General features: G+C 39.9%; 1 protein-coding gene across 5 annotated transcripts in view; it reads right to left on the bottom strand.

Moving 5' to 3' along the window:
• cd36 (CD36 molecule (CD36 blood group)) overlaps positions 1-14,607 on the bottom strand; it is a 122,902-nt gene that overhangs the window by 67,102 nt on the left and 41,193 nt on the right. The window contains exon 1 of one of the 5 annotated variants that reach the window (XM_008111514.3): positions 2,867-3,046. The exons of the other annotated variants lie outside the window; for them this stretch is intronic. The gene's annotated coding sequence lies outside the window, so the exon portion shown is untranslated. Of the gene's footprint in view, positions 1-2,866; positions 3,047-14,607 lie in introns of those variants that run through there. 5 annotated transcript variants of the gene reach the window in all.

The raw sequence follows: 14,607 nt of genomic DNA, 5'->3' as shown, positions 1-14,607 counted from the left end.
TCATGACTGTCTGGTTGCAATGCTGTTTCGCCTGCCCCATGAAATAAAGACATTAGTGGATTGATTAGCTGTCCTGAATGAATTCAGGCTGAAGTACAGGATACAAAAGATCTTCCTTAAAACCTATTAGTTTTTGGACAACAAAAACAGGATCATTCATTAAAGTGGCCTTGAGCAGACAGATTTCTTCTCATTGAGGCCTAATGAATCCAGTCTTAGACAAAAATAAACAAATCTCATTTTCCAATATAAGTTGTTTTACACTCATCAACCTAAATCAACATAAAATTGTTTTGATTAAAGCTACACATACTGAATTGTCTCCATCAGGAATTTTGTTTTGAGGAAGACTCCAATTGTGATCAAATGGAATGTATGAGTTAGTTAGGATATGTACCTATGTTTCTGATCAATTATTTCAATTGAACTGAGCTAACTTTCCCAATAAATCTGTTGCTAGGATCTGCATAATAACCTTTGACAGGGTGGATAAGAGGAGAAACTGCAATCTATGTTGATTTCTTTCAGTATCTTTTCACATGAGTTATCTATACATATGTTATCATCACCAAGGACAATACACTTTCTGAAATATTGTATTTGAACTTTGCCTGGACCTTCCTTCTCGGGTTGACAACAAGGATGTAAAATTATGCCAATACAGATATGTAAATGGTGCTTATTTTCATTGTCTATCTCTGTTCAGTTTTAGTTCAGCATTAGGGTCATTGCACTGTTACTGGCATCCTAATAGAGACATACAGTAGAGTCTCACTTATCCAATCTAAACGGGCCGGCAGAAGCTTGGATAAGCGAATATCTTGGATAATAAGGAGGGATTAAGGAAAAGCCTATTAAACATCAAATTAGGTTATGATTTTACAAATTAAGTGCCAAAACATCATGTTATACAACAAAATTGACAGAAAAAGTAGTTCAATACACAGTAATGTTATGTTGTAATTACTGTATTTACAAATTTAGCACCAAAATATCACGATATATTGAAAACATTGACTACAAAAATGGCTTGGATTATCCAGAAGCTTGGATAAGCGAGGCTTGGATAAGTGAGACTCTACTGTACTTTCAGTTATGTCTGCATATGTCGCATTTTTGGTTGTGTCAGATTCAGCATCTCCATCTACTTTGACTCCAACCATAAGTGGCTTACCTGGCTTGGTGCCTCCCACAAAAGCCATTCAGAAAGAATGGGGAGATGATCAGGGGTCACCAAGCAAGAAGAAATAGATTTTCTGCAGCATAAAATGCAGTGCTTAAGGTCTACTGAACTTTATTCCAATGTATCACCGCTCTATTTTTGTAATGAAATACAAATTGCTATACATGCCAAACATTATTGATGCTGTTGTATCAGCAATGCATTGCTCAATACTTGAGAGGCTACTTAGGACCTCATCTGACATCTGTAAGCTAGCTGGCATTGCACCCCCCCCCCCCCTTATGTGCAATGGGAAGTTGCTGCCAATTGTGAGAGAAATAAGGTTGAACACGGTGAAAGCCACCCACTGTATGGCTATCAGCCTCCTCCCAGTAGACTTAAATCAAGGAAAAGTTTTATGAGAACCATCACTCTTCTAAATGTTCCTCCAGCAACAGCAAGAATATCCCTTTGGGCAGAAAAATTAGGAAATTCCAACTGGATGGCCTCCCATGAGGGTTTTCCTCTAGGGGAAAACCGAAATGGGCAACTTGAAAGCCCCTGAACAGACTCAGAAGTGGAGCTGGCAGATCAAAAGACAACCTGGCAAAATGGCACTACCTAGAAAAATCCTCCACCTTGTGCGACTGTGGAGCAGAACAAACAACTCAGCATCTGTATGCTTGCCCACAATGCCCTGTCTCATGCACAGAGGAGGAACTGTTTAAAGCTACAGACAATGCAGTCGCTGTTGTCTGTTTTTGGTCTAAAACTATTTAGCTGCTTGTGATCTTATTTATGTATGCGATGATTTGACATGAAATAAATAAATCAGATAGGCAGGAGGAAGCAGAAGGAACAGTCTACATGATTGTGTCTTCACAAGTGTGCATATAGTTTGCATATTCCACACATTTTAGATCCAGTGATATAAAACATCATTATTCACCCTTCTGTTCAATAACTCTCTTCTGCAACATGTGTAGAAATATCAATATATTCTGCCATTTCCCCCAGTTGCTTCTCCCACCACACCCACCATTTTTATAGGGATAGGTTTGTTATTTTCTTTAAGGCACCTGTAAAGCCTTAATTTCCCTGCATACAATTTCTATACCAGCCTGAAACTTTCTTAAAGTCTGCCTAAAAATTCAAATGCACTCGTGGGAAATTTTCAGATATATGCTCTTACATGAAATATTTCATGCTGCACACATTTTTGCAAGCAGGGATCACTAGGACAGTTCTCATATGTCTGCTTCTCCAAACATATATTTTAATGTTAATTTCCTTCATAATACACATACTTTTCAATTACTAGAGTTGCTCATCTTACCATTCCTTTTAGCAACGTAGGCTTAAATATATGTGAAACATGAAAGTTACACCAAAAGGCATGGTAAGGCATTTATTATCTTTTCATCTCCATTTGACAGCTTCTGTACTCTAGAAGAAATATCTAAAATTCTTGTTGTTTGTACTCCAATAACCTTTACTCATCCAGTAAATGCTTGTCAAGTGGGCCACTGCTTCTCTCTTCCTGTTTAGTCACCAAGGAAAATCTTTTGTAACTATCTTCTTGTTTACTTTAGGTTTTGAGTTGTTCGGTTTCCTTTTGGCATTCATCACTATGATTGTAAACAGTGATTCCAATGCATTTTTGCAACAATGAAACACAGATGCATGGAAATAATATTTACTCACTTAAGATGGATGAAAACAGGCTTTTTGAGTATCCAGAGTCCTCCTGAAGCCTTTTTCACTGTTTTTCTACTAGTTCTGAAACAGATTTGAATATTCCTCCCAATTCTAGAGTCGCTTGCTTCCTGTTTCCTCCCACGCCAGAAAAGAGTAGGGAAACTCAGCAGAGAGGGCTATATCCAGCAGCTGTTACATAACAACAATGTTTGCATCTCTGTGAATAAGTGGTGGAAAAGGCAGATTAAATATCTGGAAGTAACAATTATGAATAGCAGTATTCTGTTAATTCAAGAGGGAAGAGAGTGAGTGGGAAGCATCTAAAAGTCTTGGGTGAGTGGACTTGTGGAAACAGGAGTCCTCCCCTCTTCTATTTCCTGTGTAGATTTTCTGGCAGTGCTGAAACAAGGGCTCTTTGGAGTGGGTTGGGGGATAAGCAGGTGCTGGATGTATGTCTAATACCTTTCCCCAACCCTAATTCACACTGTATATGCAAATACAGATATTGGAACCCCTCCAAAAAATTCAAAATCCGGAACTCTCTTGCATTAGAATTTCAACAATGCTCTATACAAAAATTGCCCTCGTGATGAGAATTGATAGATCAATAAATAGGGTTAAAGAAATTTAGTAGGGAAACCTTTCCCTCTGACTCATCCTCTTAAGTTATCTGTCCTGCTCCCATCTATGATAGTAAAGGTAAAGGTTTCCCCTGACATTAAGTCCAGTTGTGACCGACTCTAGGGGTTGGTGCTCATCTCCATTTTTAGGCTGAAGAGCTGGTGTTGTCCATAGACATCTCCAAGGTCATGACTGCATGACTGCATGGAGCGCCATTACCTTCCCACTGGAGCAGTACCTATTGATCTACTCACATTTGCATGTTTTCGAACTGCTAGGTTGGCAGGAGCTGGGGCTAACAGCGGGCGCTCATTCTGCTCCCGGGATTTGAACCTGGGACCTTTTGGTCTGCAAGTTCAGCAGCTCAGTGCTTTAACACACTGTGCCATTCTCAGAGCCCTACCTCTCCTCAAGTTTCTAGTACTTCCCTGGAATTTTCTGCTGCAGGGAGGCTCTTGTATGACTGCTAGAAATACAAACATAGCATTAGCCATCTCACTACAGAATGGGATAAAAATAGGAGATTGTTGTTTAATGATGATCTTTGAACCTTGTATTTTGAACAAGACAGTTGAAATGCTACTTATGGAAAACAAAGATTGGTTTTCTTAACTGGTTTACTTATATGTAATGAACGAATAGATTTATCATATTCAAGATAACAAAGATTTGGCCATAGAAGGTGGAGAAAATTAGTTTTTTTTAGAGCTGTGTAATGATGAGTATAAATGCCTTTTGAAAATAGAATCAGAGGACAAACCAGGAAACCAATTACATGATAAGGTGGGCACAATGTTCAAATTGGTGAATGGGAAAAATGTGGTTCAAAAATCTAAATTTTATTCTGTACTGTCATTTAAAACAAAACATATATAAGATGATGTAAATCTAAATAAGCTGTCAAAATGTTGAGCACATTTTAAACCAATGATGAGAATATAAGAAGGATTTATTTATTTATTTTAAAAAATGGCACTGGACTTGTCAGAAAGCAAAGATTAGAGACAAATATTTTCATATTAATTCAAAAAGAATTACAGTAGAGTCTCACTTATCCAACGTTCTGGATTATCCAAAGCATTTTTGTAGTCAATATTTTCAATACATTGTGATATTTTGGTGCTAAATTCGTAAATACTATCATTACTACATAGCATTACTCCGTATTGAACTACTTTTTCTGTCAAATTTGTTGTATAACATGATGTTTTGGTGCTTAGTTTGTAAAATCATAACCTAATTTAATGTTTAATAGGCTTTTCCTTAATCTCTCCTTTTTATCCAACATACAGTAGAGTCTCACTTATCCAAGCTAAACGGGCTGGCAGAAGCTTGGATAAGCGAATATTTTGGATAATAAGAAGGAATAAGGAAAAGCCTATTAAACATCAAATTAGGTTATGATTTTACAAATTAACCACCAAAACATCATGTTTTACAAAAAAATTGACAGAAAAAGCAGTTGAATACGCAGTAATGTTATGTTGTAATTACTGTATTTACGAATTCAGCACCAAAATATCACAATATATTGAAAACATTGACTACAAAAATGGCTTGGATAATCCAGAAACTTGGATAAGCGAGGCTTGGATAAGTGAGACTCTACTGTATTCACTTATCCAACGTTCTGCCGGCCCATTTACGTTGGATAAGCAAGACTCTACTGTAAATGTAAATTTTGTAATATTACTAAAAATGTTTTGCTAGGTTTATGGATTAAAAATGCATTGTTCTTTCAGTAAATGAAACAGTAGAAATAATATTGTTTGTTCAAACTTGGAAACAGAATGAAACTTTTGACTAAAACGTGTTGTCATTTGGGGCCAGGTTTTCTTTGATTAGCACTGCCACTTCCTCAACATCCAAGGCATTTTCTACATTCTACAAGTGGAGCTTCTGTCAGAACTTCTCCAACATTACTAACACATGGTATGTAGTCAACAGAAGAGCAATAACTTAGAAGCAGCCAAGCAATACATTAGATGTGGCTGAGCAGAGGCCTCAATTTTATTAATCATCCTAATTAAATCACTAGGAGAGGCCTTGGCATGCCCATATTAATATAATGCAATTAATAGCCATATTGAAAGCATCTAGGGAAAAAAGCTGCAGGAGAAAAGTCTCGTACAGGAAAGATCTTGTTTCCTTGCTACTTAAGTATAAATCAACCTCATGTATAAATTGAGGAGAGGTTTTGAGGCAAATTTATGGATTCTGATGTGATCTGTGGATAAATTGAGGGTTATTTTGTGGAGCGGGAAAGGCACCAATGCAAATTCAGGGAGCCAGCCACCCTTGGCCATCACTACCATTTCCCCACCCAAGCATCCAAAAGGCTGGAAGTGGCACCATGGCAAAAAGAGTTCAGAGGTTCGATGTTTCTTTTAGGTTCCCCAATGGCTGACTAAGCCCTTGCCTTTTGCCATGGTACTCAGATAAGGGGAGCTTTCCTTTAAAAAAAAATAAGAATTAAGATATATTACTCGCAGTGTCATATGGATAAGTCGACCCAAATTTTTGGGTTGATTGCTTAACTACAATTTCTAGACTTATATATGAGTATATAGGTACTTTCTTCTGGGCATACAACAGAAACCTATCTCAGAGAAATATAAAACTCCCCCCCCCTTCCAAAAAAAACCCCCAAAACAAACAAGAGCTTAAATATAGGAAAATACTATTGTTGTCATTGCTCATTTCCTTCTATTTTTCCATTCACCATCAACCAAGTAAACTTATATCATAAATGTTCACTGAAAAATGACACCAACGACAGGCACAGACTAAAGTGAAACACCTTTTCTTCTATCTATATGCTTTCAAGTGATCTGTTGGCAGGAAGGTAACGGCGCTCCATGCAGTCATGCCGGCCACATGACCTTGGAGGTGTCTACGGACAATGCCGGCTTTTCGGCTTAGAAATGGAGATGAGCACCAACCCCCAGAGTCGAATATGACTGGACTTAATGTCAGGGGAAACCTTTTGGACTATGGCAACTACATGAAATTCATAAGGTTTTCTTAGACAAGGATTGCAAAGAGGTGATTTGCCAGTCTCTTCCTCTGAAATATAGCCTACAGTACCTCAGATTTGTTGGCAGTTTCCCATCGAAGTACTAACCAAGGGGGGGATATGCTTAGCTTCCAAGACAGGATCCAGTGCTCTTAGGATAGCTGCAAAAGTTAGCATCTTCCATTCCCAGATAGACGCATCAATTCCTCTGAATTTAGTTAGAAAGGCCAGGAAAATTGGTTATCCTTTATCTTCACCAGAATCAGGCACAAATAGGCCCTTGCTTAAAGAGTTACCACCTGCAACAGGGATGAGGAAACACATTGTCTGACAGTAATTATTGAGTTGTAACTCACATCAGCTAATGGTGAGGAATGCTGGAAGATTCAGTCCAAAACCACTTGAAATTCCACAGGTGCCCAACCCTGACCTTGAAGTTATTTCGGACTTCTTGCAACATTAAGAGGAACCTGTCTCTGGGTTTTCTTGGAAGGATTTGTTTATTAATTGAATAGGGTATTAATTGAACTGGAGCCCAACCTAAACCCATAGTTTCAATATAATTGGGCAACCTCTGTGCAACTTTGTTGCCACATACCTGCACCGACACATGTTGTAAATGTGAAAGTAAAGATTTTGGACAAGAGCCCAAAATCCCAAAAGAAAGGGCTGTATTGTTTCACATCAAACGTTTTATCAGTGTGAATGTTTGATCTATATTGGAAGGTGTTTCAGTTTTGGTTTTTATGGCATGTAGATCATAATCTTGAAAATAAAGCAAATTGCATCTCAAAGATGATTCGCATCAGCTATACAGTTATCCAAAGTTCCGTAGCACATTCAGTTTCATTCAGAACTTTGCTAGAACAAAAATATGCCAAGTCTAGTGAGATTTTGGGGGGTTTGAGGGAAAATGAACAATAACAACCCACTGAGACCCCATCTACACTGACTATTTAATGCAGATCAAATTGCATTATATGGTCAGTATAGATTCATAAAGTGTAAGTTGAGCTCTGACCCTGTTCAGTATTATAACCACCAGTGGGGAACCATTTAAATTTTGATTCTTCCAACATTATAAGAAACTTAAAAAGCAACAAAACCAGCTACAACCACTATGCACATACAAATATTTAGACTAGAACAATTATAGTCCTCCAGATAGTGGCTCACATAGTCTTGGAAGATCACAGGTTGCCCATCCCAGGCAGAGTGGAAAATCATAATATCAGCTTACATGGCAGATACACTCATAACTGAGTTTTAGCTAGGAAGCTTGTGGAGAGCACATACCAGAACTACACACCAATGAGAATTGTGCCACAAAGCAAAGCAAGCAGCCAGATTTTTTTCACAGTATATTAGTCATTTTTTTCTCCTTTTGTTTGTTTTTTTTTTAAAAGAAATGAACTAAAAGACACAACAAGGTTATAATTCAACATATGGTTTCATCAAACTCTTTCCACACTAATCTACAAAGTCTTTGCAGCCAGGTTAGGCAATACTTAGATTTCCCTAAGAATCTGGGACATTGTCCAGGACGCAACACATTACCATGCCTCTGTCTTTCAACACAGAGATTAAGAATATAGTGTGAAATACAGACATCACTTACTGTGTATTGGAACAGAAGCTTGGCTGGGTATCAATTCAATAAATAATTAAGAATGTGGCAATCATGGAACAGAACAAAGCATTCTAGGAAAATTTGTTCGAGCATCAAAGAAAGATTCAGAAAATGTGAGCCAAATGAATTAGGCAACCAAAGAGACAAAGTATACATTGAGACCACCCAACTGCTAAGATCTGAATTTAATAGACTTAGACTATATAATTGAAGTAGATAGTGGAGAAGCTCCATTCTCCCTGAAAAAAACAAGACCATGAACAGATTGCAGAATACGCTGAACTGCTAATATCAAAAATTAGTGTAAAGCTAAAGAAAAACACTAAATCAATTATTTATTGTATTTACTGTACTTTTATCCCCCTCTGTCTCAACCCCAAAGGGGACTTAGAGCAGCTTTCGAATTGACAACAATTCAATGACACATTACAACATAAAAAATAAAGTACAATTATATTATGCATTAAAATCATTAAAACAATACATCTAATCAATTTAAATAAACTGTTAAAACATAGCACATAATCCTGAAATCATAGTCCAAGAGCCAATCACCTTGACTTGGTAGCTGCGCATTGCACTGTAACTACTCTCCAAATGCTTCATTCCAAAGCCAAGTTTTAACTTTCTTTCTGAAGGTCAGGAGGGAAGAAGCCGATCTAATGTCACTGGGAAGGAAGTTCCACACCACTGAGAAAACCCTGTCCCTCGTCCCCACCAGTCACAATTGTGAACCAAGAGCAGGCCTCCCCTGAAGATCTTAATACGTTCAAACAGGCAAGCTGGGCAAGAACTATTTGCGCTTTATAGGCTAAAACCAGCACTTTGAATTGTGCTCACTAGTAGCAAATTGGTAGCCAGTGGAGTTGTGTGCTCCAGTGAGCAATCTGGCTGCCCCCCATTGTACAACTTGGAGCTTCTGAACAATCTTCAAAGACAACCCCATGTAGAGCACTCCTGATTACCATGGAAATCTGGGGTTCCAGGCTCAGTGATGAATCCAAGAGGACTCCCAAGCTGCGAATCTATGATTTCTAGGGATGTGTAACCCCATTCAGCACAGGCTGTAACCCTATATCCTGTTTGACCTTTTGACTGACCAGGAGTATCTCTGTCCTGTCTGGATTCAATTTCAATTTGCTCACCCTCAACCATATCATTACAGCTGCAAGGCACCAGTTCAGGACCTAGACAGCCTCCTTAGCAGTAGATGGAAATGAGTGATAGAGATGGATGTCATCTGCTTACAGATGACATCGAACTGCAAAACTCAAAGGCTGCTGAGAGGTCCAAGAGAACCAACAGAAACACACTCCCCCTGTCACATTCCCTGTGCTGATCACTAAGGCAGTGGCTTTCAACCTGTATGTCCCTAGATGTTTTAGCCTTCAACTCCCAGAAATCCTAACAGTTGATAAACTGGCTGGGATTTCTGGGAGTTGTAAGCCAAAACACCTGGAGACACACAGGTTGAGAACCACTGCACTAAGGAGACCAAGGCTATCTTGGTTCCATGACCCGGTCTGAAGCCAGACTGTGACAGATCTAGATAATCTGCTTCTTCTAAGAATACCTGAAATTGCAAGGCAACCACAAGTTTCAAGACTTTGCTCAAAAAGGGGAGACTGGGAACTGGCCAAAGGTTGTTAAATTGAGTGGTGATGGGTTTTTCAACAGTTGTTTTATCACAGCCTCCTTTAGGCTCACTGGAATCTTGCCTTCTTACAAGGAGGCATTAACCCACACCTTCTCCATCAAACCTCCTGTGGCCTGCTTTATCAGCCAGGATGGGCAAGAGTCCAGGATGCATGTGGTTGCTCTTGTCTCTCCAAGGATCTTGTCCACACCCTCGGGTTGCACCAATTGAAACGAATCCATTAAAACTGGACAAACAGATGATTGAGTTACATCAACAGGCACTGCAGTCAAACTAGTGTCCAGGTTGGAATGGATCAGAGCGACTTTATCCTCAAAGAACCCAGCAAATGCTTCACAGTGAGCTGCCGAATGGTCAGAGATCCTGTCTTGCAGGGTGGGATTTAACAAACCTCTGATTGTTTGAAACAGTTTGGCTGGATGGTTCCTTGCAGATGCAATGTTGGCCATAATGAAATATTTCTTTGTGGCCTCCACTGCCATGGAATAGGTCCTTGTATAGACACATACCCATGTTCAGTCTGATTCGCTACGAGTTGAACACCACACATGCTCTAGTCCCCGTCTCACACACTTCATCGCTGCCAGCTTCTCGTTGAACTAAGGAGCTGATTTAGCTCTGCTATGTGGGAGAAGACATTCTGTGGCAATCTTGTCTATTGCCCTAGTCATCCCCCCATTCCAGATAATGGCCAGAGCATTGACAGGATCACCTACCAAGGTGGTAGGAAATTCTCCAAGAGCCTTCAGGAATCTGTCCATAAGGCTGCTGGGGCAGAGCATTTTAATTGGTCCTCTACCCCTGCAGAAGTTAGGGGGCACAGTAAGTCTAAACCTGATCAGGTAGTGGTCATTCCATGGCAAAAGAACTGTAGACAGTTCCTCCACACTGCCATCTTCCTCCCATCCCTGACAGAACACCAAATCTAGTGTGTGCCCAGCTCTGTGAGTAGAGCCAGAAACTAATTGGGACAGCTCCATGGTTGCCATGAAGTCCTGAGCCACTCCTGACAGGGTGGCCTTTGCATGGACATTGAAGTCCCCTAGCACTTTAAGCTGTTGGTACTCCAACACCAGGCCCGAGATCATCCTGGCTAACTCAGGCAGGAAGGCAATAGTGCAGCAAAGTGGTCGGTACGCTAACAGTATCCCTATTCTGTCCCGTTTACCTGCCCTTAGATGGACACACTCAAATGTGGTTGACTGTGGGATGGGGCACCAGGTCAGAAAGATGGAATCCCAGTAGACCACTGTGGCCCCACCTCCCCACCCTCCAGGTCTAGACTGTTGTTGCACAGAGTAGCCCGGTGGACAAAGCTGGAAGAGATTAATTCCCTCCAGCGTCATCCAACCAGATCTCTGTTATGTATGCCAGGTCTTCAATCTCATCCAGGATTAAATCCTGGATGATTGCCGGTTTTCAGTTCACAGACCTGGTGCTCAACAGCAACACCCTTAACCTAGAGGGACCACCATCCCATTTACCCAGGTTTATCATGTCAAAAAATTGTTTGGGAATTGTAAGAACTCTCCTACATTAACTAGGCTGATGGAATTGTCTTGATCTCCCTTTCCCTTCCCTCTCTCTCCCCCGGATTACTTCTATGGGGGCCCCTCAGCCATCAGAACTCTCTCCTCCATCTGTGTGACACATCCCCCCATGCCACAATATAACCTGGGGAACATCCCTGTAGAATCTAACAATAATGTAAAAATAGATGTGCAATGTTCAGTCTAATTAACGAGACATCTAAAGAAGTCTGAATTAAGGGAAAGATGCAAAAGGACATCTGCAGCCAAAAAAAGAAAAAGAAAGAAAGAAAAGCTAAACTGGACAAGAGATGAAATTCTTTATGCAGTTAAAGACAGATAAGAAGCAAAAAATAGAAGAGGAGAAAAATAAGAACAAGGACCCCAAATGCAACTGTATGCAGAGCCAGAAAGAATTATTATTTTAATAATGCAGAGAAATAGAAAAAGGCAGCATCAGAAAAGGAAAAACAAGAGAATTCTGCACAATCTATTAAATTAAAGGGAAAATTAAATTAAAATTGGATATGTTCCATGACCAGCAGCAGAAAACATTGTATGATGAAGAAATAAACAGACAATATAAACAATGTACCAAAAAAAACTATTCAAAAGAATTGAAAAAATGATGGATTGATTCAGCAAGGAACCATTTGAAAATGCAGTGGAAGCTGTACTCAGATCACTTGAAAGAAATAAACCACCACGAACAGACAACATTCCAATAGAGCAGCTCCAAGCTACAAAAAGAGAATCCACTGAAATTCTAATCAAGATTTGTCAGCAAATATTAAAAACAAAACATTGGATGACAGATTGAAAACATTCAATATGCATTCCACCCCCAAGAAAAAGACACTAGGGATTACAATAACTGCATTAATACTCATGCAAGCAAGGACATGCTCAAAACTCTACAACAAAGACTTTTACCATAAATGAAATTAGAAATGCCAGATATCCAATCTGGGTTCAGAAGAGGAATAGGCATGAGTGATCATATTATTTCCAGGACTTCTCTCTTTTTCTTGGTGATCCCTGGCATTAGATGTAAACACAGAAGTGGTGGGAAGAAGAGTGTATCTTAAAGTGTCTTTAAAAAGTTATAATATCAATTCTGAACTGTTTGTGTATATTACTTTTTTAAATGGGGAACAATGTTGATGTAGGGTGGAGTGCTTCGTCTTTTAATTTATATTTATAAAGATTGTTTTTTGTTTGTTTCTTGCATTTTTCCTGTGCATGCACGTTTGTTCCTTTTCAACTTCATTCATCTTTTTTTTCAGTGGGTGTGGTGTTTGAGGAATCAAGTTTTCTTGGATTCATGCGGCTATTTTCTGTTCTGTTAAAACAGCAGATGGAGAGGGTGGGGTAAAAATGTGGATGGGATTTTTCATTTTCATCCCAATAAAGGTTCTGAGTACAGTGATGAAGTTTTTTTGGACACAGTGGAGCTGTTGCTTCTGGAAGGACAAAAAACAGGGATTGTCTCTAGATAGGGTGGTAATTCGAAAACAGAGGATGAAGAAGCATGGAGAAATGTGACATAAAAAACCTATCAAGCACAGGCTTCAAGTTTAAAACTATAGAGTCAGTTCCAGTATTTCTCTTAATTGGCAATTATGACGCACAGGGACAAGAGTCTCACATCTCTGAAATGTTGCAATGAAAATTTGGGAAAATTTTTATCACTGATTGCTTTGGGATGTTCTTATCTAATTTTATCCAATCTATAGAATCATAGAATCATAGAATCATAGAATCATAGAATAGTAGAGTTGGAAGAGACCTCATGGGCCATCCAGTCCAACCCCCTGCCAAGAAGCAGGAAATCGCATTCAGAGCACCCGCGACAGATGGCCATCCAGCCTCTGCTTAAAAGCCTCCAAGGAAGGAGCCTCCACCACAGCCCGGGGGAGAGAGTTCCACTGTCGAACAGCTCTCACAGTGAGGAAGTTCTTCCTGATGTTCAGGTGGAATCTCCTTTCCTGTAGTTTGAAGCCATTGTTCCGTGTCCTAGTCTGCAGGGCAGCAGAAAACAAGCTTGCTCCCTCCTCCCTATGACTTCCCTTCACATATTTGTACATGGCTATCATGTCTCCTCTCAGCCTTCTCTTCTGCAGGCTAAACATGCCAAGCTCTTTAAGCCGCTCCTCATAGGGCTTGTTCTCCAGACCCTTAATCATTTTAGTCGCCCTCCTCTGGACGCTTTCCAGCTTGTCAACATCTCCCTTCAACTGTGGTGCCCAGAATTGGACGCAGTATTCCAGGTGTGGTCTGACCAAGGCAGAATAGAGGGGGAGCAGGACTTCCCTGGATCTAGACGCTATTCCCCTATTGATGCAGGCCAGAATCCCGTTGGCTTTTTTAGCTGCTACATCACATTGTTGGCTCATGTTTAACTTGTTGTCCACGAGGACTCCAAGGTCTTTTTCGCACACACTGCTGTCAAGCCAGGCGTCCCCCATTCTGTATCTTTGATTTCCATTTTTTATGCCGAAATGAAGTATCTTGCATTTGTCCCTGTTGAACTTCATTTTGTTAGTTTCGGCCCATCTCTCTAGTCTGTCAAGATCGTTTTGAATTCTGCTCCTGTCTTCTGGAGTGTTAGCTATCCCTCCCAGTTTTGTGTCGTCTGCAAACTTGATGATCGTGCCTTCTAACCCTTCGTCTAAGTCGTTAATAAAGATGTTGAACAGAACCGGGCCCAGGACGGAGCCCTGCGGCACTCCACTTGTCACTTCTTTCCATGATGAAGATGATGCATTGTTGAGCACCCTTTGGGTTCGTTCGCTTAGCCAATTGCAGATCCACCTAACCGTAGTTTTGTCTAGCCCACATTTTACTAGTTTATTTGCCAGAAGGTCGTGGGGGACTTTGTCGAAGGCCTTACTGAAATCCAGGTACGCTACATCCACAGCATTCCCTGTATTGACCCAACTCGTAACTCTATCGAAAAAAGAGATCAGATTAGTCTGGCATGACTTGTTTTTGGTAAATCCGTGTTGACTATTAGCAATGACCACATTTGTTTCTAAGTGTTCGCAGACCACTTCCTTGATGATCTTTTCCAGAATCTTGCCTGGTATCGATGTGAGGCTGACCGGACGGTAATTGTTTGGGTCGTTCTTTTTTAATTTGTAATAATTTTCTTTAACACATATTGACAAAATTTTAAATGTCTTTCTTCCCATAGTTGTGTCCATTCCATAGCACTTATTTTGGTCCCTAAATCTTCTTCCCATATCTCCCTGAAAATAGTGTTCTTTGTTTTCCTCTTTAGTTTCCACTATA

The sequence above is a fragment of the Anolis carolinensis genome, chromosome 5, assembly GCF_035594765.1.
Source record: "Anolis carolinensis isolate JA03-04 chromosome 5, rAnoCar3.1.pri, whole genome shotgun sequence".
In the NCBI taxonomy this organism is placed as follows: Eukaryota; Metazoa; Chordata; class Lepidosauria; order Squamata; family Dactyloidae; genus Anolis; species Anolis carolinensis.
This window is presented reverse-complemented; position numbering and strand designations above follow the sequence as displayed.